The following is a 27,416-nucleotide window of genomic DNA, read 5'->3' as shown; positions in this document are numbered from 1 at the left end:
GAGGTACTGGGGATACTTGGGGTATGGGTATGTCGGCTAGGTAGTACTTGTGAATCTAATGACAGTCTATGCTCAGTAAATTCGATTTTTTGCAGGAGCACAGATTCAGCCCTAGTTAAGAAAGCATCAATTGTGCCTACTACCCCTTGGCCAACCTTAGATTTTGCCATGTTAAGAGCCCTGCTTTACAACACAAACTGATAACCACAAAAACAATTTTCAGACAAGATCTTCAATAATCAGGGCTAATGAACATAGCTACCGATTTTAAACAATGAGAAAGAGCACATCCAACCTCACCTCTAACGCCCCTCAACAAAAACCCAATACCTTACAGGCGCAGTTCAGGTCCAGTTCGGAAAGTATCCTTTGAGTTCGGCCAGTCCAGATCTATAGTTGTTAATAACCTGGGCCTGCCCAGCCTCCTCCGGCCTCTGACGGGCACGGACAGGCCTGCCCTTGGCCCGGACACGTCCACGCACGTCCCGCACTGCGGGAGCCCACAGCTGCCTTCATGCACCTCCTGGCGTGGACTGCTCGCGGTAAGCACCCCCGGGCGCTGGGGATAACGGGAGCTGTAGTCTCTGGCCGCCGGTAAAGTGACGGCGTGCTTCAAAGTGCTGGTGCCTGCCCCGGTCCTCTGGACCTCAAGGTGCTGCTGCATTGGAAAGATCAAGGTAAAAAACGGGCTCCCACCCCTCAGGAGCCCGCAGTTGCCTTTATGCGCCTCCTAGCACGAACTGCTCGTGGTAAGCACCTCCCGGCGCTAGGGATGACGGGTTGCTGTAGTCTCTGGCCGCCGGTAAAGTGACGGCATGCTTCGAAGTGCTGGTGCCTGCTCCGGTCCTCAGGACCTCAAGGTGCTGCTGCGTTGGAAAGAACAAGGTAAAAAACGGGCTCTTGTCTTTATCTTCCCCTTTCTTTCTCTTACTGCTATTTTTTTGTCTCTTGCTCTAAGTCAAAGTCTGATAATGAAAAGAAAGCTCCAGTCCCCAAAAATGAGTGCCTTGCTGTTCTGCTTGGGTTTTCGGATCAGATAGGACCCGCTCATCAGAGCCTCTCTAACCCAGCCAGAACGTTACCCTCTCCCTAGGGCCTATTCACAACAAGTAACCACCAATATATACATATATACCACCTAAGGACAGGGAATTCCTACTATATACATATATATATATATACATACATGTATATATACCTCTTATAATACAAGTGGCGGCCTCACGATCCCAGACGGACCCAGGACTTCCTACCCAGACGGCAGCCTTAGCCTCGCGGTCCCAGACGGACCCAGGACTTCCTACCCAGACGGCAGCCTTAGCCTCGCGGTCCCAGACGGACCCAGGACTTCCTACCCAGACGGCAGCCTCAGCCTCGCGGTCCCAGACGGACCCAGGACTTCCTACCCAGGCGGCAGCCTCAGCCTCGCGGTCCCAGACGGACCCAGGACTTCCTACCCAGACGGCAGCCTCAGCCTCGCGGTCCCAGACGGACCCAGGACTTCCTACCCAGACGGCAGCCTCAGCCTCGCGGTCCCAGACGGACCCAGGACTTCCTACCCAGACGGCAGCCTTAGCCTCGCGGTCCCAGACGGACCCAGGACTTCCTACCCAGGCGGCAGCCTTAGCCTCGCGGTCCCAGACGGACCCAGGACTTCCTACCCAGACGGAAGCCTCAGCCTCGCGGTCCCAGACGGACCCAGGACTTCCTACCCAGACGGCAGCCTCAGCCTCGCGGTCCCAGACGGACCCAGGACTTCCTACCCAGACGGCAGCCTTAGCCTCGCGGTCCCAGACGGACCCAGGACTTCCTACCCAGACGGCAGCCTTAGCCTCGCGGTCCCAGACGGACCCAGGACTTCCTACCCAGACGGCAGCCTCACAAGTTCATCCTATGATTACCATAACATACAACAGGGGAATCAGTTTTACTATTGATCAGATCACACAAGAACTGCCAGTTTGAGCACAACCTGTTCTCTGGTTCGAGAGGCTCCTCTCTCCCTTGTTCAGTTACCACTTACCTGATCAGGGTTAACATCTGTTCATGTCAAGTCACAGCTGACTAGAAGAATAGGCTACCCTCTTATACAAGAACACGCAGCACATGTTGATTCACTACAAACTGGATACTTTATTATTTATTATATACGCAATCACATAACATTACTGTGTAACACATAACCTGCAAAGAAAAGTGAAAGATTAGGTTGTACACTCTAATAAGAAAGGGGTCGACATCACCTTAGTCGTGTGTAGCCTGCACTCAATGGTCATCTAGGTTCCCTTCTCGTCTGTGTCTCGGCTCGCCTGGAGGTCACACCTCCATAGTCTCCCTTCTCCGAGTCACTGGGACCTCTTCCTCATCGGCTACTCTCTCCTCTCTGGCAATTCTGCTAGAAGAGTATCTGTCTCTCGGTTTTTCTCCGCCTTCAAGTTTGTCATCTGTCTTCCCTGGAATAAGTAGTAGCTTTACTGCTAACGGCTAGATGCCGCCTACGGACAGAAGTAAGTGCGTCATAACTGCCTCAGACTTTCACTAATATAGAGGTGCATTTCCTCATGGAAAATTCCGGCCCGTAACCTGCCGCCCACCAAATTCTTGTACCTCCCCGTACCAAGGACACTTTCCCAGCCGGCCGGCCTGATGTAGTGTCTTCGGCATGAAGAAAAATACAATCCTTCGATAAGGGCCGGTCTGAACCGGTTCTCTCCACGCGAATAACACCTCATAACTAAAACATCCCCTTTAACCTAGAAGCATCTCAAGCTGCCGGAGCAGAAAGAAAGATGGAGTCTCTCCCGTTTGAGGCCTACCAGGCCTGAATTCAGCACGGCTCCATGAAATACCCTCACTACAGGGCAGGTTATCCCTAATACTAACGAATCTATCCCCTAGGATATGTGTGCAAGCCCTAATCTATGGGGAAGAACACAGGATCATGTCGAAGTGCCTAGTAAATAGACTTCATTCACTACTCTAACCCTTAGGCTTGAATGGTAATAGACTGAAGTCACCCTAATCACCCATCAACACAATAGGGCCGGGAAAATCGAGCAGTACACTTGCCCATCACCATAACCCTGCCATAACCTTGCCAATTACATGAAGCTAGCAGAGAGGTAGATATCTCCCAACAGTGGGTGTTAATGCACTAGCTAAAGCGAAGATGAGTACATAGATACAGTGTTAAAAACTGACCGTGCATCCTTACACATTTACTTCACAGAATTTGTAGTGTATTTTTTCCTGGTGCATGCTTTCGGCAAGAAACTGGTGCAATTTGGACTTTGCTATATTCATCGAGTTTTCTTTCCTCTTCCAAACTCTGACAATTTATTAGGTCTCGCCTGAGACAGCGCTTTAGCGCTGCTCTGGCGAGACTTATAGTAAGCACTTTTGGAAGTGCAAACGAGTGCTTTCAGGCCGCCAACTACTGTGCATGTGTGCCGGGCGCGCGCACCATTTGGCAGCCTGAAAGCACTCGTTGTCTTTCACTTTCGCCTGTCACACAGCCGCGCTTTGAAGTGTGATCGCGATTGCGATCACTTACATTTCGAGGGCGCTTTGATGTTTTCAGTGAGCCGCGCGGCCACTGAGGACATCAAAGCGCCCGTGATCACCATTTGCCACCCCCACCTCTTCAGCCAACTTACTCGCCATGTCTGCTCTGGATTCTTGTGCCTCTTTTTGTAACTCAGGAGCAGTAACATTGTCGTGGTGTCACTAGGGCTTCAAGTGGATGCTTTTTCAATATTATATACAAGCCACAGTTACTGCTAATTTATCTTATGCAACTAACAATGATTGACAAAGCCAATAGTCCTAACTTGTTGTAGGTATCATGTTACTTGTTGTGTGTAGCTGTAAACACGTAGCTACAGCCGCCCACCTAGTGCTTAATTTGTAACAAATAAGTGCTGGTGTTTTAATGAGGCAGAAGCTTTACACTTTATACTTTTTTTTTATTTTGCGTAACACAGAGGACATCAACTGAAATTTAATAGTGGCTTGGCTACAGCCACTTTCCCAGTGCTTAATTTGTAACAGAAGAGGTGCCGGGGCTCTGATTAGGTGGCAACTTTACACAGCATGTTGTTTTGTTTAGCCTGCCTAACACAGAGCACACAAACCGGAAAAATGGGGAGGGGATGTTCTTTAAAGGCCACTACTGCTAACTTACGAGTTTTGAAACCAGGTTTTAATGTCTGAATATGCTTAATAGCCTGTGATTGTGGACAAATTAGTTGATATTTCTATAGACACAAACATAAATATGACCTAAAGTGGAGCTACGTTATTATTTTATTTGTGTGTAGCTGCAAACACGTAGCTACAGCCACCCTCCTAGTGCTTAATTTGTAACAAAGGAAGTGCCGGTGTTTTGATGAGGCAGCAGCTTTACACTGTATATGTCTTTATTTAGTTTGCGTAACACAGAGCATATAAACTAAAATTCAATAGTGTCTTGGCTACAGCCACTTTCCTAGTGCTTAATTTGTAACCAAAGAGGTGCAGGGGCTTTTATCATGTTGAAGCTTTACAGAGCAGGTTTGAATGGTTAGCCTGCCTAACACAGAGCACAGAAACCCTACAAATGGGGAGGACATGTTGTTTAAAGGCCAAAACTGCTACATGCCACACACTGATGCACGCCACACACTGCTGCACGCCACACACTGTTGCATGCCGCTGCACACCACACAATGCTGCACGCCACACACTGCTGCACGCGTAACACTGCTACACGCCACACACTGCTGCACGACACACACTGCTGCATGCCACACACTACTGCATGCCACACACTGCTGCACGCCACACACTACTGCATGCCACATACTGCTGCACGCCACACACTGCTGCACGCCACACACTGCTGCACGCCACACACTGCTGCACGCCACACACTGCTGCATGCCGCCACACACTGCTGCACGCCACACACTGCTGCACGCCGCACACTGCTGCACACCGCACACTGCTGCAACCGTGACACTGCTACATGCCACACACTGCTGCACGCCACACACTGCTGCACACCACACACTGCTGCACGCCACACACTGCTGCACGCCACACACTGCTGCACGCCACACACTACTGCATGCCACACACTGCTGCACGCCACACACTGCTGCACGCCACACACTGCTGCACGCCACACACTGCTGCACGCCACACACTGCTGCACGCCACACACTGCTGCATGCCGCCACACACTGCTGCACGCCACACACTGCTGCACGCCACACACTGCTGCACACCGCACACTGCTGCAACCGTGACACTGCTACATGCCACACACTGATGCACGCCACACACTGCTGCACGCCATACTTTTTTTTTATTGTGCGTAACACAGAGGACATAAACTGTAATTTAATAGTGGCTTGGCTACAGCCACTTTCCCAGTGCTTAATTTGTAACAGAGGAGGTGCCGGGGCTCTGATTAGGTGGCAACTTTACACAGCATGTTGTTTTGTTTAGCCTGCCTTACACAGAGCACACAAACCGGAAAAATGGGGAGGGGATGTTCCTTAAAGTCCACTACTGCTAACCTACGAGTTTTGAAACCAGGTTTTAATGTCTGAATATGCTTAATAGCCTGTGATTGTGGACAAATTAGTTGATATTTCTATAGACACAAACATAAATATGACCTAAAGTGGAGCTACGTTATTATTTTTATTTGTGTGTAGCTGCAAACACGTAGCTACAGCCACCCTCCTAGTGCTTAATTTGTAACAAAGGAAGTGCCGGTGTTTTGATGAGGCAGCAGCTTTACACTGTATATGTCTTTATTTAGTTTGCGTAACACAGAGCATATAAACTAAAATTCAATAGTGTCTTGGCTACAGCCACTTTCCTAGTGCTTAATTTGTAACCAAAGAGGTGCCGGGGCTTTTATCATGTTGAAGCTTTACAGAGCAGGTTTGAATGGTTAGCCTGCCTAACACAGAGCACAGAAACCCTACAAATGGGGAGGACATGTTGTTTAAAGGCCAAAACTGCTACATGCCACACACTGATGCACGCCACACACTGCTGCATGCCGCTGCACACCACACACTGCTGCACGCCACACACTGATGCACGCGTAACACTGCTACACGCCACACACTGCTGCACGCCACACACTGCTGCACGCCACACACTGCTGCACGCCACACACTGCTGCACGCCACACACTGCTGCATGCCACACACTGCTGCATGCCGCCACACACTGCTGCATGCCACACACTGCTGCATGCCGCCACACACTGCTGCATGCCGCCACACACTGCTGCATGCCGCCACACACTGCTGCATGCCACCACACACTGCTGCACGCCACACACTGCTGCACGCCACACACTGCTGCACGCCACACACTGCTGCACGCCACACACTGCTGCATGCCACATACTGCTGCACGCCACACACTGCTGCAACTGTGACACTGCTACATGCCACACACTGATGCACGCCACACACTGCTGCATGCCACACACTGCTGCACGCCACACACTGCTGCATGCCGCTGCACGCCACACACTGCTGCACGCCACACACTGCTGCACGCCACACACTGCTGCACGCCACACACTGCTGCACGCCACACACTGATGCACGCCACACACTGATGCACGCCACACACTGCTGCATGCCGCTGCACGCCACACACTGCTGCACGCCACACACTGCTGCACGCCGCACACTGCTGCATGCCGCACAATGCTGCACACCGCACACTGCTACACGAAACACTGCTGCAGGCCACACACTGCAGCACGCCACACACTGCTGCACGCCACACACTGCTGCATGCCGCTGCACGTCTCACACTGCTGCACGTCTCACACTGCTGCACGTCTCACACTGCTGCACGCCGCACACTGCTGCACGCCGCACATTGCTGCACGCCGCACACTGCTGCACGCCGCACACTACTGCACGCCACACACTGCAGCACGCCACACACTGCAGCACGCCACACACTGCTGCAAGCCACACACTGCTGCATGACGCTGCACGCCACACACTGCTGCCCGCCGCACACTGCTGCCCGCCGCACACTGCTGCACGCCGCACACTGCCCACATCTGCTGCACGCCGCACAATGCTGCACGCCGCACACTGCTGCACTCCCCACACTGCTTTTATGCGAGTTTATGCTACTGACATTGTAAATGACAATGCCTTTTGTTTGTTTTAAGACCAAAACATAAATAAAAGGAATTGTAATTTTACAATGCCAATAGCTCAAACTCTTATAATTGCGAGACCTATTGCATTGCAAATGCTTGTTTTAATTTCTTCTTGTAGGCACGGTAAAATAGCTGGAGGCTTTCTTTTTTTTTTTTTTTTATGCCTTCAAGCAATGTTTAAATCCTCGGTGCTCTCGAAAGCCCTTGTGTTCCAAAGCGATGAGTCTGAGACCCCGAGGGCCTTCGTGTGCCAAGAGGAAGCACACCGCCATCCAGATGAAAACTAAACTACAGAGTGTTCAAGGTCAATAAACACATGCAGTTGCCTTTAGAATAATGGAATATTTTACAGGGATCCAAAAAAGACGCACGTGTTTCATGGGAGAAGATTCTGCACTTCATCAGTGCCCGAGTATAATGTATGCAGAACAGCAGAGGGGGGTCAGATCTGAGGAGAGAAGCGAACTTTGTTTGCTTTGGCCCTCCCTGAATATGCTAATGTAGAAAAAGATGCCAGGAGCCTGGCACGCGGGCATGATTTGAGAGAAACCATGCTTGTTCCTACTACAGATCAGAAAGTGTTCGGGGGCAATTGGTCCTTGAGAGCACAACTCACTTGACAGCAGTTGTGTCCCAGAGGCTTGAAAACGTGATTGTCAGGCCTCTCCTAAACATTACCACCTTTGAACCTACGGTGGCAGAAAATCACGGGCCAGTCCCCTTCCTCCCAGGTGTTGGGAAATTGTTGGAGAAATGTGTTAATAAACGCATTTCTTCATTCCTGAAGTTTCATGGAATACTACATCCCACTCAAGCGGGTTTCCAGCAAGGAAGTAGCAGAGAAACAGCACTATTTACCGAAAACTTTAAAATATGTATTTTACAAATATGCAGAGAGATTCACGGAGGATCCGTGAATCTGCAGCAAATTGTGAAAAAAAAACAAGCACAGTATCCTGCGCTTCCTTTTCTTTGCCCTCTCCCCCCTCCCCATGGGTCAGGTCCTGTTAGGGAATATCTTTGAATTACGGGGGAGGGAGCACATGCCCTCCCCAGGCCCATGTAAGCCTCACGGACCACATCTCCCAGGTCCTGGCTGATTTCAGAAAGGAGGAGGGGGGCAGCACGGAACCTCATCTTCTGGTTATCGCAAATGATTATCTTTCCACATGTGACCCCTAGTGTTCAGTAGTGGACTATAAATCAGACAGCACATGGTTAAGTCTCTCCATACCTAACCATACACGGCCATCATCCACACATTGAAGAGAATAAATGGCTCACAGATTATAATAGATATCACAAGTTTTCTGGTATACAATTCCAATGTTTTTGTTTCGCTATATCCTTTTTGGATTGAGAACATTATGATGAATTTTAGTGTATTCTTTCAATATACTTACATGTGTTCTGCCTCTGGCTATACCAGTTGATAGAGGCTCTCTTGTTTGTTATAGTCCATTGTGTATGGTCAGCCCTATAACACTGGCCCAGGGCCTAGAACAACTGGTATAGCACTGAGCAGTGGGCTAGAAACCAAAGAGCAGATAAATAAATCTCTTCCCAAAAACTACAACACACAACCATCATCCAAAAGGAAGCCCTTATTGTGGAAGGCAGTCATTCTCCACAATCTACAATGCATAGCTGTTTTTTAAGAGTGAGCAATGTAGAGAGGTGAATTCCTTCCTACACTGTAATATGTACTGTCATTTCATAAGGCTCCGATTTTACCACAGAGCAGCATTTATTGACATTGAACTATATACACCTATCATTCAGTGATAGAGTATAAGCAGAGTAACTAATCTTTCATCACACCCTATTATGCGTGCATATATCTGAATAGAGAGATGTGAGCACGCAGTGCAGTCTTTTCCCATACACTGTCATGAAAAGGCATTCTCTTTAAGTAATGTGCGTAAACAAGATTCCTCTTTCTCATCCTAGTATGTTCACCTTGGAAATAAAATATTCATTTATATTTATAAAAACCCTAGAAATTCACTCAAAAGACCAAAGGTCACATTGGGGAGAGATGTCAGCAGAGAGGCCAGTTCCTTCCAATATCATACAAACTATGGTTATTACCTTGGGTACCTATCTCAATGAAAAGTGTTCTATGTCTCTACACACAGTATTACACAGTCATGTCACATTTGGAGAACATGTGAAGAACAGTTCAGTGTATGTATAGCCATCACACTAGGGAGAGATCTTAGCAGAGATCCCAGTCCCTACCTGCACCCTTCTCTGTATCACTTGTGCAAGATGATAACTCAACACTTTTCTGTAACTCTGCTCTAGCCAATCTACTGAGTGCATTGAACGCATATGGCAGCACATTCCTGTGGATAAGAATATTGTCTGCATGTGCCGTGTGAACATTTGTTGTGATGCAACATACATGTCACTGACCTTGAGACGTGTTAGCTTCTTCCAGAATTGTAAAATAATCCTATTCCAAAGAGTCGTTGCTGGCCTTTGGAGGCTCAAATGAATTAGATGGTTTGGCTCTTGATGTATATCAGTAGAAGAAGACTTGATTTTGGATAGTTTTTCTCCAGGAAAAAAACTATCCTCAAAGTAGAGTCTATGCATAAAAAATATAATGTACAACATTAAAATTAACCAAACTAAATGTCTTATATGGAGCGTCTCTGCTCTCAAGGACCACTCGCAAAAGGCTCATGAGAAGCTCGCCAGATTGTAAAAATGCAATAAAGGTTATTGTAGCATATTGTCTATTATACTTCCTTTATGTCTGCTTCAAATAAACAGCATGATCAAGCTTCCTTCCGCATTTCTAGTACATACTTTTATAAAATCCATTACCAAAACAGGAAGTTCTGCCCCTTCAGACTGCATGAAGGGGATTGTGTGCCTGACTCTCAAGAGCAACTCAGGGCCTCCTGCCTTCACAAATACCTGCCCCCACTCCCACTTTATCAACCGCAACCCCCTCAGAACCTCTCCAATGCCCCATGCTCAATGCCCAGACTCTCTCTGCAAACGCGCCACCAAAGTCTTACTTCCTAACTATAATGGCCCTGTAAGATAGTTATAGTTAGACCGTGTTTCCATAGGAAATCTCAAAATTCTATTTTGAATAACTTTGGCGCCGGTTGACGAATCTTCGCGAAATTTTCAAAACTAATGGCGCGCTCCGCTCAGCTCCTACCCTGAAAGTCTCGGGGGGATTCGTCAAGCGGAGGCCGAGAAAAGGTACAGCCCGAACGGCTGAACAGAATTACTTGAAATTTGGCAGAGAGGTAGTCCTCAGGACAAGGAAGTGCCTTTTGCATATATGGAGTCAATCTGTTCAGTATTTCCAGAGAAAATTGCAGTAAAAAGCACATACATATCTATAGCCGCGCACCGTGCGTGCACCGTGCGCGCCCCGTGCGCGCACCCTAACGTGCGCAAGCGTAATTCTGATTGGTTGTTACATGTCAGTCAACGTTCGAATCGGTCGAAATCAGGAAGTGTCGGCCACCAATTTGCTTGTTTTCAGTGCGAGAGTGGAAAAGGAAGGTGGCGAACATTAAAAGGGGGCAGGGTAGAGAGTTCCTGACCCCCTAGCCTTTGTCAGGGGGACCCCGAAGGCAGAAAAAAACATTAATTTTTTTTTATTTAAATCGCGGGGGTGAAAAACCAATTAAAAAAAAAAATTTAATACGTAGTTTATTGAAAAATAAATATATAAAAAAAATTATAATACATACATAACTTAGCATTTAAAAAACCATACAAATTCACTGAAAAACCATAGGTTTCACACACGTTATAGTTAGGAATTAGCATTTAAAAAACCTTGCAAATTCACTTAAAAAACCATAGGTTTCACACATGTTATAGTTAGGTGGATATTTCACTCGTAAAAAACCAATGAAATTCCCCCGTTATAGTTACTTCAGATAACTATACCTCGCGCGACCGCAACTCTATCACAAGGATGATGTCATCAGTGATGTCAAGAGTGATGCCACTGACCATGTCATGAGTGATGTAATAGGTGACGTCATGAGCAGAGGATTGCGGGCGTGCGAGTTATAGTTATCTGAAGTAACTATCTCGGGGGAATTTCATTGTTTTTTTACGAGTGAAATATCCACCTAACTATAACATGTGGGAAACCTATGGTTTTTTAAGTGAATATATATATATATATATATATATATATATATATATATATATATATATATATATATATATATATATATATATATATATATATATGTATATATATATATATATGAAATATACAAAGCGCCCTTGCGGGGGGAGCACTCAAAAGCTGGTGCCGGCCGTGAGGTAGGGACAAACCTCACAAGCATTTAGAAAAGCAAAAAACAAAGCCGCACTCTTCCTGGATATGATCGTGGTAATTTTAATGACCTCCTCTCCACCAACGCGTTTCGAACTACAACAGTTCCTGATCACGGTATTTACACAAGTCCATCATTTGTTTCGCATATTTATACCAACTATTCCGGCCTGCCACTAATGAGGCATTATGGGAGTGGTAGTTTTACATTTCAAAATTTGAAAACGTCATTATCAAATCACGCTATAACTGCTCAATAAACATTTGCGTCTCTGTTGACACTTTTTGACTCCACTTCAAGTAAAACGCATACGTATGGACGTAGCGAGCATTGTTGAGAAATAAATATGCATAATTATTTCACTTGAACTAATCAAATGAACGAGGTGTTATAAAAAAAATCACAAATTAATACGGTGATATATTGATTGCAAACACGATATGCATATAACAGAGAAGCAAAGGTTTATTGAGCAGTTATAGCGTGATTTGATAATGACGTTTTCAAATTTTGAAATGTAAAACTACCACTCCCATAATGTCTCATTAGTGGCAGGCCGGAATAGTTGGTATAAGTATGTGAAACAAATGATGGACTTGTGTAAATACCGTGATCAGGAACTGTTGTAGTTCGAAACGCGTTGGTGGAGAGGAGGTCATTAAAATTACCACGATCATATCCAGGAAGAGTGCGGCTTTGTTTTTTGCTTTATATATATATATATATATATATATATATATATATATATATATATATATATATATATATATATATATATTCACTGAAAACACCAAAGGTTTCACACACGTTATAGTAAGGTATTGGCATTTTAAAAACCTTGCAAATTCACTGAAAAAACCATAGGTTTCACACATGTTATAGTTAGCTGGACATTTCACTCGTGAAAAACCAATGAAATTCCCCCGTTATAGTTGGTTCAGCTAACTATAACTCGCGCGCCCGCAATGCACTGCTGATGACGTCACATATTACATCACTCATGACATGGTCAGTGACATCACTCATGACATCACTGATGACATCTCAAATGACACCACTGATGCCATCACTGATGACATCATCCTTGTGATAGAGTGGCAGACCTCCTCTCACCCTAATATAACCTTTGATACACACATTCAAAAATAGAGACTAAAATTTTCAAAACAATGGACATACCAATACCAGTTACAACAACCTCTTCAGTAATTCTAAGATCCACATACACATCCACTCATTCACCAACAGTCCTATACAGTCACTCATACATGTACTCACTCATCATATGTACTCATATACCTATACATCCTGTTACACAATGCCACTCATCCATAGAGTTACTCACACACATAGTCACTCATGCTAATAAAGAATCAAACATACATTTACTTACATATACAGTTATACACACACCACCACACTTACTTCTACGGAAACTTACACATACTTAGTCTTTTAAACAATCACTTATAGAGACACATACTTATTGATTCAGGAACTCTTTAAATCTCTCACTCTCACATATACTCACTTATATACACCAATAGTCACATATACTAGTTTAAAAAATATGTAGTTACTCATAAAGACACTATTGAGACAGTCATTTACTCACTAACACACCCATACACACACTCATCCACCCATACAGTCCTGCACACATGCTGTCTTCAACACATACAAACAGTGAGTCACTCATTCATGCACCTATGCACTACATAATACCCCCCACCGAACCATGCAGACACTCAGACTGATACTCAAAAAACCAACTAATAACCTATATAGACACCCATGTAGCTACTCACCAACCCATGCAGCCACTTATACACAAAGTGAGAGACTGATACAGATATTTACATATTTAAACATTACTCACTAAGCCATGTATTCACTATGATACACTTAATCAGTCAGTTACACAATCAATTTTTCAAAAACAAATCATCCATTTAGACACTTATATACCCATGTATTCTTCCATCGACCTTGAGATATACATATATAAAACATATTTAATTTTCAGAAAAACAGACATTCACTGGATGATGTCATCAGTGATGTCATCAGTGATGTCATTTGAGATGTCATGAGTGATGTCACTGACCATGTCATGAGTGATGTAATATGTGACGTCATCAGCAGTGCATTGCGGGCGCGCGAGTTATAGTTAGCTGAACTAACTATAAAGGGGGAATTTCATTGGTTTTTCATGAGTGAAATGTCCAGCTAACTATAACATGTGTGAAACCTATGGTTTTTTCAGTGAATATATATATATATAGACATATATATATATATAGACATATATATATATATAGACATATATATATATATATATAGACATATATATAAATAGATATATATATATATATATATATATTCACTGAAAAAACTACAGGTTTTAGGGGTGTTATAGTTAGCTGGACATTTCACTCGATTAAAACCATTGAAATTCCTCCGATATATTTAGTTGTACTAACTACATTTCGCACGCCCACAATCCACTGCTGATGATGTCACATATTACATCATTCATGACATGGTCAGTGACATCACTCATGACATCTCAAATGACATCACTGATGACATCCTCCACGTGACAATCAGATATACCTCATCATACACTAGTATAACCTTTCATCACTCACTGTAAAATACAGAGTGCCAGATTTAAAACCATTGACACACCAATACAAGTTTCTAAACACCCACTCAGTGATTCCTAGATCTATACACACATTTAATCACTTACCTATAGATTCACTCATACATGCTGTCAATGATCAATAGAACACTATCAAATATACTTATACACCTATATCGACATTACACACCAACACATATCCTAATCACTTATGAAGTCATCCTACTCACTTATGCAAACAATGGATCATACTTACTTTTACTTAGCTATACACTTATAAAAACACCACTTCATCTATTCATATAGATAATAGCTCATACTTAGTGTGTTATAAAATCACTATTACAACTATACAGTTATCCATACAGTCACTCATACAATCACTGAGTCGTATGTATACTTATTTATATACAAGAACTGACACATACACTGGCTTTTATTTTTCTAGTTTGTTGGACATGTACCATTGATACATATATTTGCTCATCGCCACACCCATAAAGATATTCACTCACCCAAACAACTGTTATAACATGTAGTTTTAACTTCATATACCTACTGAATCAACTATTCACACATCTTTGGGCAGTCACACACCCACACGGAACCACACACACATTCACTCTCCCATACAAATACTCAGTTAACTAATCAATAAATAATTTAGACTTTCACGTAGCTAGTAACCAACTAGTGCAGAAGTCTACACAACAACTGACAAAGTGATACAGATATTCACACAGTTTAGTCACTATTAAGGGTGGGCGTAGTGGGCGTAGTGGGGCTACGTGAAGCAGCACGTAGTGTGCCCAAATCTACGCACACTACGCGCTTCGCGTAGCCCCACTACGTGCCACCCACCTCCCGCCCGCCCTTCTTTTAAATAATATCAGCAATATAAAATAAATTAAAGTAAAGCGACTTACCGTAAGCGCGGCGTCTCCGGGGCTCCCTCTTCTTCGTTTCTAATTTCTTCTGACAAATGCGCATGCGCGGACGCCCGCGCATGCGCATTTCTCGCGAGAAATGCGCATGCGCGGGTGTCCGCGCATGCGCATTTGCCAGAAGAAATTAGAAACAGAAAGAGGGAGCCCCGGAGACGCCGCGCTTACGGTAAGTCGACTTACTTTAATTTATTTTTCATTGCTTATATTATTAAAAGGAGGGCAGGCGGGAGGTGGGTGGCGGGTGGCAAGCAGCTACGCTTCGCCCTCGGCGTGTGCGTAGCGCTGCCCTGCTTCGCCTACTTCGGAAAGTGCGAAGCAGGCAGCGCTACGTACACTACGTGGGCGAAGCGTAGTGCTACGCCCGGGGTTAGTCACTATCCAATATATTTAGTGAGACTCTATAAATTAGTCAAGTAAACAGTCAATCACACTGCTACTAAATCCTCCATCCAGATATTTATATTTATATTAGGCCTGGGCAAAGCACTACGCTACGCTCGCGAAGTTTGCGAAGTTCGCGCTACTTCGCACTACGCGAATTGCACGTAGCACAGTGCGAACATGCGTAGCGTAGTCTTGCGTAGTGCTGCGGTCATTTTTTGCTTGCTCGCGGTCCTCAACATCAAGTTGGCGACCGCGAGCAAGCAAAATGACATCCCGGCGAGACTTTTTCCTTGTTCGCGATCAGCAACATCAAGTTGGCGATCGCGAACAAGGAAAATAAACCTCCCGGCGAGATTCCCAACGCGAGGAGGCCAGGTTTCTCATTGCGAGGGGTCGCGTATGCTCGCGACCGCTCGCGATGAGAAACTACCAGTTCGCGTTGAGAAAGCTGCCGCTCGAGTAAAAATCTCCTCGAGCAGCAGAAAACTACAGCTCGCACTGTGCAAGATGCCATTTTCAATGATTGCACAGTGCCGGTTGCTTGTCCGCACTGTGCAAACATTGAAAACAACATCTTGCACAGTGCGAACATGTTACAACGCAGTTCGCGAAGTGCTACGCGAAGCTCGCGTAGTGCGAACTGCACTTTGCGTAGCTTCGCGAAGTGCTACTTCGCGAACTGCGCCCACCCTTAATTTATATATCCCCTCATTCTTCAATGCAAATTGATATATATAAAATACATATTTAAATAAGGAACCATACCACATTCACTGGATGATGTCATCAGTGATGTCATTTGAGATGTCATCAGTGATGTCACTGACCATGTCATGAATGATGTAATATGTGATATCATCAGCAAAGAATTGTGGGCGCGCGAGATGTAGTTAGTACAACTAACGATATCGGAGGAATATCAATGGTTTTGTTCGAGTGAAATGTCCAGCTAACTATAACACCTCTAAAACCTGTAGTTGTTTCAGTGAATTTCTAAGGTTTTTTAAATGCTAATTCCTAACTATATCAGGCCTGAAACCTATGTTTTTTTCAGTGATATATATATATATATATATATATATATATATATTCACTGAAAAAACCATAGGTTTCAGGGGTGTTATAGTTAGCTGGACTTTTCACTCGTACAAAACCATTGAAATTCCCCTGTTATAGTTAGTTCAGCTAACTATAACTCGCGCGCCCGCAATGCACTGCTGATGACGTCACATATTACATCACTCATGACATGGTCAGTGACATCACTCATGACATCACTGATGACATCTCAAATGACATCACTGATGACATCACTGATGACATCATCCAGTGAATGTCTGTTTTTCTGAAAATTAAATATGTTTTATATATGTATATCTCAAGGTCGATGGAAGAATAAATGGGTATATAAGTGTCTAAATGGATGATTTGTTTTTGAAAAATTGATTGTGTAACTGACTGATTAAGTGTATCATAGTGAATACATGGCTTAGTGAGTAATGTTTAAATATGTAAATATCTGTATCAGTCTCTCACTTTGTGTATAAGTGGCTGCATGGGTTGGTGAGTAGCTACATGGGTGTCTATATAGGTTATTAGTTGGTTTTTTGAGTATCAGTCTGAGTGTCTGCATAGTTCGTTGGGGGGTATTACGTAGTGCATAGGTGCATGAATGAGTGACTCACTGTTTGTATGTGTTGAAGACATCATGTGTGCAGGACTGTATGGGTGGATGAGTGTGTGTATGGGTGTGTTAGTGAGTGAATGACTGTCTCAATAGTGTCTTTATGAGTAACTACATATGTTTTAAACTAGTATATGTGACTATTGCTGTATATAAGTGAGTATGTGTGAGAGTGAGAGATTGAAAGAGTTCCTGAATGAATAAGTATGTGTTTCTATAAGTGATTGTTTAAAAGACTAAGTATGTGTAAGTTTCCGTAGAAGTAAGTGTGGAGGCATGTGTATAACTGTATATGCAAGTAAATGTATGTTTGATTCTTTATTAGCATGAGTGACTATGTGTGTGAGTATGTGTGTGAGTAACTCTATGGATGAGTGGCATTGTGTAACAGGATGTATAGGTGTATGAGTACATATGATGAGTGAGTGACTGTATAGGACTGTTGGTGAATGAGTGGATGTGTATGTGGATCTTAGAATTACTGAAGAGGTTGTTGTAACTGGTATTGGTATGTCCATTGTTTTGAAAGTTTTAGTCTCTATTTTTGAATGTGTGTATCAAAGGTTATATTAGGGTGAGAGGAGGTCTGCCACTCTATCACAAGGATGATGTCATCAGTGATGTCATCAGTGATGTCATTTGAGATGTCATCAGTGATGTCATGAGTGATGTCACTGACCATGTCATGAGTGATGTAATATGTGACGTCATCAGCAGTGCATTGCGGGCGCGCGAGTTATAGTTAGCTGAACTAACTATAACGGGGGAATTTCAATGGTTTTGTACAAGTGAAAAGTCCAGCTAACTATAACACCCCTGAAACCTATGGTTTTTTCAGTGAATTTCTGAGGTTTTTGAAATGCTAATTCCTAACTATAACGTGCCTGAAACATATGGTTTTTTCTGTGAATTTCAAAGGTTTTTTAAATGCTAATTTCTTACTATGCCTACAGAGATAGGACATGTGAAGAAAGAAGAAAACATGCACAGAAAGAAAAAAAAGAAGTGCAGAAAGAAGCAACAGAAGTCCTCAAAGACGAATAAAAGTGCAGGAAGAAGGATAACGTGCAGAAAGAACAAAAAGAAGAGCAGAAAGAATCCTTGTTGCAAAATCATCCTGTACCCTCAACTTTTTCAGACGGATACTGGTGGTAACTGAGTCTGACTAACCAGTCCTAGAGCCAGTGCTATGTTAAAAGACACTTAGAATACAGTGAAAACACCTACATACACTAGGGAACATTATGCGTTGGGGTCCCCCTGTGATTAGCATGACCTCCTCTGTAAGCCCCTAGTATATAATAGGGCAGGGGGATTAAAACTACCTCTTACAACAGGCCACAGGGCGTTTTTGCACACGTTAACTCAGGCCCCGTCCCCTCCCTTCACCACTGTGTAAACACGCCCTGTGTCCGTTTTTAGTTGGGAGATTAAGTTCATTTGAATCCTGAGGGTCCTTAGGGTCCAACTAGCCCACTAGGTACCTCCAGTAAGTGCCAGAGAGCTGCGTTGCAGAGAGGTGTAAAAAGTGGCACAGCCTGGACCATCTCTCTGCAATGCAGCTCAGTGGCGCTAACTGGAAGCACTTGGTGGGCTAGTTAGCCCCCAGGGGCCCTCAGTATTGAAGGGAAATTATATCCCCAATTTAAAACGTGCCATAGTGCGTGTTTGCACACGTCACCTCAGGCCCCGTCCCCTCCCTTCACCACTGTGTAAACGCGCCCTGTGGCTGTTCTAAGTTGAGAGATTAAGTCCCCTTGAATCCTAAGGGTCCCTAGGATCAAACTAGACCACTAGGTACCTCCAGTAAGCGCCACAGAGCTGCGTTGCAGAGAGGTGTAAAAAGGTGCTTGGCCTCAGAACACCTGTCTGCAGCGCAGCTCCCTGGCGCATACTGGAGATGCCTGTTGGGCTAGTTGGCCCTCAGGGACCCTCAGTATTGAAGAGGAATTAATTCCCCAACTTACAACTCGCCAGGGGGCGCGTTTGCAGAGTGCTGCAAGGAGGGGGCGTTGCCTCTGGCACGATGCCAGTCTTTTATTTATTTTAATTTTTTAAGAAGGGGGCTGTGTGGTTCCCCTTCTTATTCTAATTTATTGGCACTGATGACCCCATCCCACAGGGCATGTCTCCTAATTATATTTTTTTGACCCCAATCCCCAGGGCCGGCCACTGTTTTTTATTATTTTAAAAAAATATATATTTATAGACAGACCTAGGACATGCTGGACAAACCGTACGTACCTATCACCATGACGATTTGAGTGATATTCATTAAAAGGCGTCTATGCATACAATGAATCCACGTGGAATGTATTTACACCACTAGTGAAGCTCTGACATGTCTGATGCCCTACCGTGCCTTATCCCGGTAGACACCCTTGTCGTTTATTTATACAAACATGGGTAGCTATTGACGGGCACATTTAATACACATGCACACCAAGCCATTCAAAGGGGATTCAACAAAAATTCGACTAAAGCTATGCAAGAAACCCCCCTCACGGTTAATAAAACACACATCCACTGCCGGATGTGTAATACTTTTTATTTTACTCTCTGGAAAGGGGACGAACATCACTTGAGAGTCACAGCGCGCTCCTGGCAGAGCCCAATGCTGTGTTACACCCACCATTGCCTGCCAAGTGCCACACACCTCTGTGTTGTATTCCACCAGCTAGTGCATATGCTATGACACTCTCTAGCCCATGTGCACTGTAACACCACCCCGTGAATATGTCATGCCACACTTGTCTTCGCACGGGTTATATTGCCCCATCTAACATGCCTTCCTCGATGCCTATGTTATAACGCACAGTGCTATGCCTTACATATTACAATCTGGGATCCATATGTTTGTCACAGTGCATATGCAGCACATATTTTATATTACACCTTTAGAGACTAGTTAGGTTACACAACACTGCCCTGTGCATATTACACTCCAAGGCGCACATCGCATAGCACGCGCTAGTGCCTGTGCTATCTCGTGCTATAGAATGAATCTTTCATTGCGCACAATGTATTGCATATTATATTTCACGCCCGGTTCATCTTATATCACACTTTTTGGTGCATAGTTTATACCATACACTATATCTAGTTTTCATTTTCAATCGTGCTCTCAGGACTATGTTCTATATAACACTGTGTTCACCTACCCTTTTCACGGGCATTACATTTTGCGATAGGGGGTGGAGGGTCAGGGGGTGTTTCTGCCAAGTGAGCCCGGAGTCACAGTCACAAACGTCCTCTTCTTCCTGAATAAAAGTGAGATTATGCTGCATACTTGTTCATATTTTAAGTAGTTCGCACAGACACACGTTTTAAAAACAATAAAGTTCCTAATACCTGCCTTCTCTGAACAGTTAGCTTGCTACCCCATCCCCCTCCTCCCTATCCTCTGTTGTGTGAATCCATGGACTAGCCTCCTCCTTCCTGCCATGCATGGTCTGATGTGCTGCCACTGCCCTCAATTTAGTATGATGTACCAGTCCCCTCCTCCTGCCCTCCATTGCCCAATTCTATGCCCCATCATTGACCTCCTGCTTAAACTCTGTGCTTAGCTTGCTGCCCCTATTCTCCTTCCCCCTGCCCTCCGATGTCTTTGTGCATGCCCCTGCTCCATCCTTTTTGCCCACCATGTTCCATGGACCTGCCACTCCTATCTACTCTGAGTGTTCTGTTGAGCTGCCACTCCCCTCCCACATGCCTAGCATTGTCAGATGACTGTAACCTGTCCCTGCCACCTCCACCCTGCCTGTCCACATGCTATGCCCCTATCCTCTTCCTCCTGTCCTACATGGTCCATTGTACTGCCACACCCTTTTGCCCTCCCTGGTCTGTTGTGCTGCAACTGCTCCTCCTGCCTGCCCCGTGCGGTCTGTTGTGAGGCCCCTTCCCCTGAACTTTCTTGTCTGTGCACAGGTCCTGACCCTCCCTTCTATCCTCCATCGTCCTTTGTGCATGCCCCTGCACCCTCCTTCTTGCCCATCATAGCCATTGTGCTGCCACTAACCCTCCCACTTGCCATGCATGGTCTTCTGTGCTGCCATGGCCCCTCCCACCTTCCCTGTGTGGTCAGTTAGCCTCCCCTGACCCCCTCCCACCTTCCCTCCATGGTCTGTGTGTATGCCATCACAGTCTCACTGTTGCTCTTCATGGTGTGTCTTGCTTCTAGTGCCCATCCTGCCTGACATCCATGGCTATCTTGCTGCTCCTGCCCTGCCCCCTTGCCCCCAGCCCTCTGTTTACATGTGCAGACCCCTACTCCCTCCCTCCTGGCTTGTCTGTTCCATTGTAATGCCCCTGATCCGTCCATCCTGCCCTTTATGGTCTGTTATGCTGCAGCTTTCTCTCCTGTCTGTCCATTATGGTCAGCTAGCTACCATTGCCTCTTGCCCCTCTGTTCTCTGTTGTCCATGTGCATGGTCCTGTCCCCTCCCTCTTGCTTTCTATGGATTGTTGTGCTGCACTCCCGTCCCGCATGCCCTGTGTGGTGTATTGTACTGCTGCAAACCCTGATGCCTGCCCTGCAGGGTCAGTTTGGTGCACCCCTCCATGTCCTTCCTGTCCTCTGTTATCCAAGTCCATGTCCCTACCCCATTTCCTTCCATGATCCAATGTACCATACTTGCAAACATTTTGAACTTGGTAAGAGGGAGATTTTGAAAAAAAACTGGGATATTGATTTTCCCCTTTGAGTTACATTGAAAAAGAGGAGATTGTAGACAGGAGACAGATCAAATAAAGCCCATTTGAGCTTAAAAACATTGGACGTTTCCTGGCTGAATCGGGTCTGTTGGCATGTATGGTTGTACTACCAATGCCTCTTCCTTCTGCCCACAATGGTCTATTACATTGCCACAGCCTCTCTTGCAAGTCCTGTATTGTTGGTTTGTTGTCCCTGCCCCCCTTTCCACTGCCCTCCATAGTCTGTTGTGCTGCCACGGCCCTTCCTGCCTGCTCAGTGTGGTTAAATTGTTGCCTTTGCACCCTCCTACCTGCCTTCAATTTTCAGAGTCCGTGCCCCTGGCCTCTGCCTCTCAACAGTATCCTAATGAACAACTAGATTGCTAACATTCTATATTTATTACAAAAGTGTGGAACGCCTGACGTCATCTTGATGTAATCAAAACTGTAATACCTAGAGCATTTCCTTTAGAAATTACATATATGAGAGGGTCTTATTGGCATCAAAATTATGGTTAGTGCTCTAAAAGACTAAAATAAGGACATATTTTCTGAGTTTTCAAATAGCGACAAAGCTATTTGTTATCTTTATGTTTTTTTATCCAGTTGACCACTTGATTAAATGTTGCACTTAGGGGAGAGGATGTGGTGTTACTTCCAGAACTGCAGACTTTGCAACTGGGGAACCAGGTTGGAGTTTCTGCTTCAGCTAGACATTCTGTGATTCTGGTCAAATCACTTAGTCTCCCCATGTCTACAACCAAAATGAATTTGTTCTTGTGTGATGTAACCAATGCTCATGTAAAGCACTCCAATACCTGACAAGTCTGCACTATATAACACTGCAAAAACACAAAATAATAAGTGTTTTGCACACTTCTGTCATTGGGCTACATTTGGGCTACATCTGGGTGATTTTGGGCTACATTTGGGCTCTTTTGTCTCCGGTGGCCATCTTGGGAGATTTATTTGTTATGATGTTTCCTAATTTCCTCATGTACTGCAGTCTCCTCAGTAGGAAATGCTTTCAGTTTTTTACTTTGATTCCATCATGAAGGTATTCAGATATGTCACCCATTTGCCATAAATTCTGAAAGTTAGCACTCTAGTTGCTCATTAGATCACTGTAGTAAAACTACTGTTCACCATGGAAGTCTGCTCCTGGTATTAAAAGTGCATGTTTTAGTCTGCATGTCAGAATTTTTTAATGAAATAGAAGAGGATTTGAGAAGTCACTCAAAATGTGCCCTCATTTTCTTTCTTCAGCATTAATCATAATTTCTATGGCAAAATGAACCCCCTCATTGTGTTCCTTTTTAAATTAAATGTTTTAAGTGTTACCAGTTTATTCCAATCAAGATGGCTTCAGGTGTGCCATACGTTTGTCAGAATGAAGACAGTAAGCGCTCTAGTTGTCTTTAGGAACACTCTGGGACATTCTGTCATTGGGCTATACTTGGGCTACATCTGGGTGATATTTGGGCTACATTTGGGCTCTTTGGTCTCTGGTGGCCATCTTGGGAGACTTCTTTGTTATGAAGATTCCTAATTTCCTCATTTGCTGCAGTCTCCTCAGTTGGAAATACTTTCAGTTTTTTACTTTGATTCCATCAAGAAGGCATTCAGATGTGTCACACATTTGCCATAAATTCAGAATGTTAGCACTCTTTTTGCTCATTAGATCACTGTAGTAAAGCTACTGCTCACCAGGGAAAACTGCTGCTGGTATTGAAAGTGCATGTTTCAGTCTGCATGTCAGAATTTTTTAATGAAATAAAAGAGGATTTCAGAAGTCAAAATGTGCCCTAGTTTTTCTTTCTGCAACACTAATCATACTTGTTATGGAAAAATGAACCCCCTCATTTTGCTCCTTTTTAAATTAAATGTTTTAAGAGTTACCACTTTAATCCAAGCAAGATGGCTTCAGGTGTGCCATACGTTTATCATAAGTAGGACTGTTAGCGCTCTAGTTGTTCTTTGGAACACTCTGGGAAGCTGCAGTAGAACACAAAGGAATCAACTGACAGTCTCTGCCCTTGTTGGATGTACATGTTTTACTGAGAATGTCAGACTTCATTCTCACATGACTGAGAAAGATAATGTGAATTTACAGAAAATAAGCTCTCAGTTTAGCTTATAGATAACCTTCCAAACCTCTGTGGGAAAAGCATGAGAAAATATTTTTCTCTCAATCATGATATCCCAGCAGAAGGCTTTTTCACATGGTGAAATCACCTTAGAACATACCACAATTCCTAAAATGAGTATGGTACCATCAACAAATGATTTATAATGTAACTAAAGTCTTAAAACCTTCTATTAACTGCAATGCTTTTTAATGAGGTGCTATCATGTATATTGGTCCCAAGATGGCTGCCAACACTTCTTGGATGAAGTGCTGACAGCCAATCAGATCTCAGGATGAGATGTGTGGTTAGGCTCCGCCCACATATATATATGATTTTACTTTTGATTTTCTCAGGAACTACTGAACAGATTGACACCAGACCTGCAAAAGGCACTTCCCTGAGCTGAGGACTACCTCTCTGCCAAATTTCAAGTAATTCTGTTCAGCCGTTCGGGCTGTAGCTGTGTCTAAAGGTCCTATGGAAAAATGCATGGGGAAAACGCGTTTTGGGACCCCCCTTTTTTCTCAGCCCCCGCTTGACGAATCCCCCCGAGACTTTCAGGGTAGGAGCGGAGCGTAGCGCCCCATTAGTTTTGAAAATTTTGTGAGGATTCGTCGACCGGCGCCAAAGTTATTCCAAATAGAATGTTGCGGATTTCCTATCGAAACACAGTCCTAACTATAACTATCTACTGGCGACCGCCAGTAGATAATATATATATATATATATATATACATATATATATATATATATATATATACATATATATATATATATATATATATATATATATATATATATATATATATATATTCGGTATTCCTTCAACAGCCTTCCCAGTTCGAGAGCTTCGGCGAAGGATCACAGCACCACAACCGGCAAGTCTTTCCAAAAGTGCTTTATTCAAACCAAGGTGCAAACATGAACGGCAGAGGACGGTCTACGCGTTACGGCTCCCAGCCTTCTACTGGACCATTATATATGTACATATATATGTATGTAGATAGATAGATAGATAGATAGATAGATAGATAGATAGATAGATAGATAGATAGATAGATAGATAGATAGATAGATAGATAGATAGATAGATAGATAGATAGATAGATAGATAGATAGATAGATAGATAGATAGATAGATAGATAGATAGATAGATAGATATGTATATTATCTACTGGCGGTCACCAGTAGATAGTTATAGTTAGAACCGAGTTTGGCGCCGGTTGACGATTCCTCACGAAATTTTCAAAACAAATGGGGCGCTCCGTTCAGCTCCTGCCCTGAAAGTCTCGGGGTGATTCGTCAAGCGTGGGCCGAGAAAAAGGGGGGGTCCCAAAACGCGTTTTCCCCATGTATTTTTCCATAGGACCTTTAGTCGCAGCTACAGCCCGAATGGCTGAACAGAATTACTTGAAATTTGGCAGAGAGGTAGCCATAAGGTCAAGGAAGTGCCTTTTGCAGGTCTGGTGTAAATCTGTTCAGTATTTCCTGAGAAAATAGCATTTAAAAGCATATCAATATCTATACGCATGCAGTGTGCGCGCACTGTGCAAGCCCTGTGCGCGCACCCTGCCGTGCGCAAGCGTAATTCTGATTGGTTGTTAGATGTCAGTAAACATTCAAATTGGTCGAAATCAGGAAGTGTCGGCCGCCATTTTGTCTGTCGCACTGAAAAGGAAAGGTGGAGAACGTGAATAGGGGGCAGAGTAGGGAGTTCTTGACCCCCTAGCCATTGTCAGGGGGTCACAGTAGAACCACGAAGGGCCAAAAAAAAGATTTTATTTTTTTTAAAAACATCGCGGGGTGCGCGCACTCTGCGCGCACCCGAAAAAAACCTTAAAAAAAATAGAAATAAAAATCAAGTTTAAGTGTTTAGATATTAGGTGGCTCTAAAAAGAGCCCTTGTGTTTATTGAGTGTTTTTCGGTACCTACAAGTAAGTACCGATGCAGAGTCTAAAGTTCAAGAGGAAGACTCTGTTCCCTTCATCATTGAAATGTACACCGTCTCCTCTATAAATGTCTTGAATGTTGTAACGCAAGTTGTTGTGGTATATAGAACCCATACCATAGTCTCTGAGGAAAGCAGAAACAGACTTATTGACGTGCTTTCTTGCTTTGTCAATCTGTGGACAATGTTGGTTGGACCAGTTTCACTTTTGCCTTTGGCATATATTAGAATATACAAAGGCAGTTTGTGGAAAAAGTGACATCAATTGCAAAAAGGTGTCCTTTACAAGCATTTCCAGACCTACCCCAGTTAAAGTGCCTAGGTCATTTCCACCACAGTGCACAATAATAAGGTTAGGCTCTGGGAGATGTAGAAAGGTTTTCACCAAAGGCATTAATTGATGCCACTTTAACCCTCTCTGACCAATCCATTTAATGTCTACATTTGGCAAAGCAAGGTCTTTCACAATACCTCTTTTTTCTGCAAATATTTCACTCCAGAAGACATAGCTATGACCTACAATCCACACTGTGAACATCTTCCAAGGAGATCTGGATGCACTCAGGAGGTGTCTTTCAGTAGAATGGCAATATGAAAAGAAAGACAGTTGAAAAATGGAGGCATACATACTTTTTTTTAAATAAAAAGAAGTCATTGGCTGATTCAAACCATTTTACAGTTAAAACTAGGCTGTATGTTTACATTTTTAAAAGCATGTTTTGTATTGGTTCAGAAAAATGTGTTCCCACTGAACATTACTTTGGATTTGCTGTTAGGTTTGAAAAGTCAAGCACTCTTGTTTTTGGATTAGAAACATTGTGTGCTGAACTTCTGACCTCTCTGCTCACACCAGTGTTCCATGACCTGTTGCTATGGTAGCAGGCAGAAGTCATGTTGGGGGAAGGGATGATTTGGAAAAGGGTTGAAAGTTGCAACCAATAGAAATGTGTGATTCCATTTGAAAAAATGTGGGAAGGACTGTGATTTTACATTAACATGTATATGTGTGAAAAAAGAGAGGGAAACATTGCCATTTACTGGTTGTGGTGAGAGGAGAGAGGTGTACAGCTCTGAGATTCTGGCTCTGATAATCTGCTGTTTGAGTGCCACATTTCTTCCTCAACTAACTAATTTTAAAGGTGAGTTATGAGTTTGAGAGGGGATGTATGTGGTGAGTTTTGATATAAATATTAGAATTGTCATTCTTCTTTTAAAGTTGTGTTTTACATTTTGTGTTTTAGGAGATATTTAACTGTCTTGAACTTGTAAGATATTATGGAGTATGTCTTCACTATAAGTTAAGGTGTACTGGTATCACTGAGGAATACTGTTTTGTGCCTATAATCACATCATGAGTCTGTCTGCACACAGGATTTGTTGTCAGAGATTTAATTTATGTTGCTCTTATTCTGTTAGCCTTGCACTCGCAGGAAAGGGGCAGTTTGTTTTCTTAAAGTGTGATG

The sequence above is a fragment of the Triturus cristatus genome, chromosome 12 (assembly GCF_964204655.1).
Source record: "Triturus cristatus chromosome 12, aTriCri1.1, whole genome shotgun sequence".
Lineage (NCBI taxonomy): Eukaryota > Metazoa > Chordata > Amphibia > Caudata > Salamandridae > Triturus > Triturus cristatus.
Note: the sequence above shows the minus strand (reverse complement) of the source record.